This window comes from Phaenicophaeus curvirostris, chromosome 24 (assembly GCF_032191515.1).
Source record: "Phaenicophaeus curvirostris isolate KB17595 chromosome 24, BPBGC_Pcur_1.0, whole genome shotgun sequence".
NCBI classification, from domain to species: Eukaryota; Metazoa; Chordata; class Aves; order Cuculiformes; family Cuculidae; genus Phaenicophaeus; species Phaenicophaeus curvirostris.
Window position 1 is genome coordinate 5,558,959 of NC_091415.1, and position 4,551 is coordinate 5,563,509.

Here is a 4,551-nt window from a genome sequence, read left to right on the forward strand (position 1 = left end):
GCCCTCCTTCCCTCCCACAAACCTCCCTGAGCTCCTCTCTCTCCTGTTCTGGCTCCTGAGTGAAAAAACACCCCTTCCTCAGAGCTGTGGGTGCCAAGACTGGGACCTAGGGTACCAACTACCCCAGCCCCAGGGGCCCTTCTCCTAAACCCCCTCCTTGGGGGGCTTTTACACTAACCTCCCACCTCCCTGGGTGCTCGTGATGCTCAGCCCCATCTCCTGGGGCTGGGCAGGAGGTGAAGAGCCGCGGTGCCCCAGGGGCCAAGCCTGTGTCCCAGGGGCCCAGCCTGTCCCCAAGGCAAAGACCCGAGGGACCCAGTCTCACCAGCACTGGTGACTCCGGCACTGGCACTGCTGGTGCTGGCTGGGGGGTGCAGGCAGGTGCTTCGGGGCGAGAGGTGGGATCCAAGCCCAACACAGGCTTGTTCCTGGGGTAGGGGGCTGAGCGGGGGGGGCAGCACTTGGATAAAGGGTGCAGGGCGAGGCGACAGTGAGTGGGGGATGCTGCACTTCCCTGGGCTCGCTGGAGCACCCCTCGCAGGGCCCCGGGGTCCCTCCTCACCCCCTGCCCAGGGTTTTCCCCTCACCAGGGGGTGCTGGGGGTGGCTGGGGCAACCACTGCACCCAAAATGCCACAAGGCATGAGAGCCGCGCCTCAACTCTTGCCACCAAGAAAGCCCTGCTCCAACTGTCACTGCAACTCGACAGCTTCCAGGGACGCATCCTGAGCGGGTGGAGGCTGGCGGAGCTGCACACCCAAAGCACCCAGGGGTGCACCAGCGGGCAAGCGTTGAGCCCGAGGGAAAAACGTGCTGGAAAAATCGAGCCTTGCACCACCAGCCAGGCACCGCAGCTCGGCTCCTTATCATGGGTAACGTTAGTCTGGCCAGGAGGAAGGAACGCTGCAACCTGGTGCTAATAATTTATCTGGCGACTGTCATGCCGGGGAGATCTTCATGCACCGGAGCGCGGCTGTTGCTGGGGTGCAAGGGGATGGCCAGGCAGACCAATGGATTGTATCTGGGGAAGAAAGTGATCTTTTAGCCAGCAACACCCACTCATAGCGATCTGCTCTCTCAGATTTTTCGTGTCCATGGGGGAAAAAAAAAAACCAACAAAAAAACCAGAGAAAGAGAGAAAATATTAAGAGCTTGATGAATAAAGGGCCTTTTTGGAGCCATAGGGTGTCATTTCTGCAAGGACCTCCTGTAACGCTGAAGGCATCTCAGATAACATCAAGAGGAAGGATGAAAAGTAAAGCAGGACCTGGAAGAAGGTCAGCTCCACCCTGGAAAGCCCCAGCCCTCATGGTAACAAACCAACCTCTCCAGGTCCTTCTGGCCCAGGCACCCACTAATAAAAAGAAATGCTGACCTCAGCAACCCTTAGATGCCCCAAACAAGGTCTCTGGCCTCTTCTCTCCGTGCTGTTGGTCAGACATGTCTATTCTAGACTGTGGGTGGTGGCATCCATGGTACCGCATGGTGCTCATGCTGCAGAGCACCTCCTCAGGGCAGGGAGCCCTGGCAACCTCTCAGGATACTCTTGGAGCTGGGTCTTCTCTTGCAAGCCCTGGGCAGGGTCCATCTCTGCTCTCTGCCTCTGGCAAGTTAATTTTTCAGCTGAAATTGCTCCTCACCAGCTGAATACAGACATTTGGGCTGTGCAGGTTGCACAGACAGAGTTTGCAGCCCCTCTATCCCCGACCCCTGACTGGAAGGGGAGCCGGCTCATGACCTGGCTTTAAATTGGAGTGGGGGGAAGATTTAGGTGAGACATTAGGAAGAAAATCCTCACAATGAGGGTGGGAGGGCCCTGTCACAGGTTGCCAAAACCCCATCCCTGCAGGTGTCCAAGGCCAGGTTGGATGGGGCTTGGAGCCTCCTGATCCAGTGGGAGGTGTCCCTGCCTGTGACAGGGGGTTGGAACTGGATGCGCTTTAAGGTCTCTTCCAACCCATAACATTCCATGATTCGATGATTCTGTGTAGGGCTCCCACGTTTCTCCAGAGGATGCAGTGGTGGAGCCCCCGTGCCACTGTCACGCAGTGCCCTCTCGTGGGTCTGCGACGCAGGCTGCAGCCAAGACAAGGAGGAAAAAGGGGCAGTGGAGGGTGTCTGGGTCCAGCAGAGAATCTGGCTCCACCCGTGGCACCACTGATGCAATTTTGCTCCATAAAAGCAATTTGAAGGTAGGAGGGGGCTGGGCTGGAGCAGGGCGGGTGGTGGTCATCGTCTGCCTTCAGAATGACCAGGAGCAGTTCAGGAGCTGGTGTTGTGCTTGGGTTTCCCCGTTTTTAAGAGCTGGGATAACCGCCTCTGACTTTCTTTCCAAAATGCTTGAGGAACCACAGCAAGATGTTGCCATTAGCAGCTCCGCTGTGGGGTCGTACCCACCGTGTGTCCGTACGTCCCCTCACCTGGGACCTGTTTTTGGATGAGACACCCAAAAGCCACCCCTCAATCCAACAGCACCAGCCTTCATCCCCCACGGGGTTCAGTGTCACGGGAAATTCAGTATTATTTTTAAAAGCATGTATTTGGCTTAAATTTTACGTGTGGGTCTGTTTCTCTACATCTTTTTTCTAGCCCCACAAGGGTCAGAATCACCCTTTACAGTTGGATTCATTCATCTGGTTTGCCGTGAGCCCTTGGCACCGGGAGCTGGGGCTTTTACCCCACCCCAGATGGACTCTCAGCCCCCTGCAGGGTGGATGGAGCCCAATCCTGGCCCACTCACCCCTCTGATCCAGGGTTTTGGGTGAGAGCGCTGAGGCCCTGGAACAGGCTGCCCAGGGAAGCTGGGGCTGCCCCATCCCTAGAGGTGTTCATGCCCCGTTTGGATGGAGCCGTGGGCAGCCTCATCTAGTGGGAGGTGGCCCTGCGCATGGCAGGGGGCGTGGAAGTAGATGATCATTAAGGTCCCTTCAAAACTAAACTATTCTGTGATTCTAAGATTCTACGAAACCCCAAAGAAGAATCTTTGGGTCTGCACAGCTGGTTTGGGGATAAAGCTCCGACAAGTCAAGGCTTATTGCATGGGAACCACAAGTAGAACCACAACCAACTGGTGACATCGTGTTTGTCCAGGACACTACGCACTTGGTCACCCCTGAGGACTTCACCGCCAGAAGCAGCGCTGAGCTTACCTTCCTCGCCCTCAGTGGCGTTTCCCTGCTCTGATGGTGTTGGAGCTTTTCTGAGCGTGAGATCCATTTCAAAGGGAAGTTGACAGGGGAGCAAGCCCCATGGCTTCGTCCCCACCATGTCCTACCCATCCTGTTCCTCCTGTGACTTTGGGATGGAAGAAGAACGCTGCTGACCGTGTTGAGAACACCCTCCGCATCCTGGGATTGCTGCTCTCAGCCCCCTCTCTCAGGAGCTCTGGGGGAATGCTCCTGGGACCCGGTTTATCCCCGCCAGCCAGGACAGCAGCTAACCTGGGCAGCTTTTAGTCCCAAACTAACCCACCCCAGGAAAAGGGAAATGAGGGAAAGCGAGGCTTGCAGCTTGGAAGCAACGTTTAATGAGCTTTAATGGGACTAAAAGGAAACAAGCAGCTCCAACAGCAGGGACCAATGACCCTTTCCGGGAAAAATTTTTTCCTAATGTCCAGCCTGAACCTCTCCTGGCACAGCTTGAGGCCATTCCCTCTCGTCCTGTCCCCTGTCCCTTGGGAGAAGAGCCCAGCTCCCTCCTCTCCACAACCTCCTTTCAGGGAGTTGGAGAGAGCAATGAGGTCTCCCCTCAGCCTCCTCCAGGCTAAACACCCCCAGCTCTCTCAGCCGTTCCTCATCAGGCCTGTTCTCCAGCCCCTTCCCCAGCTTCGTTGCTTTTCTCCGGACACACTCCAGTCCTTCCAAGTGCTACCGAGCAGAGCCAAGCGGAGCTACTTGGAGCCGAGTGGAGCCGAGTGCTCCCGAGCAGCGCCGAACAGAGCCCGTTGTTTCCGAGTGGAAACAGCAGCTAAACCTGGGCAGCTTTTAGTCCCAAACTAACCCACCCCAGGAAAAGGGAAATGAGGGAAGGTGAGGCTTGCAGCTTGGAAGCAACGTTTGATGATCTTTAATGGGACTGAAAGGAAACAAGCAGCTCCAAGACATTCCAGTTCCAATCCCATGCAATGGCCACTGGATCCACATACCCAGAGATGTTCAAAGTTGGAAAAGGAAACCTGATCGAGGGGGATGTGTCCTTGCCCATGGCAGAGGGGTTGGAACTGGATGAGTTTGGAAGGTCTTTTCACCAGGGCCAGAGCCTTGCCAGACGCTCCCTCCAGCCACCTCCATGTTCTGCGGGGGAGGTGTCAATGGTCACAGAGAGGCCAGTCTGTCCGCCTCTTTGCAAGGTAATGTTCACGTGGCCATTAAGGAGTTGGATGTGCAGTTGGAGTCCTGGAGAAGCCTGGCCCTGCAACCAGAACAGCAGCAATGAAGTGTGAGAGAGCGGTGGGAACAACACAACCGCTGACAAAGCTAGAAGTGTGAGCACTCATGCACCCAGGGGGTTCGATTTCAGCTAGAAAATGAGGCGCCTGTGAAGAAATGGAGGG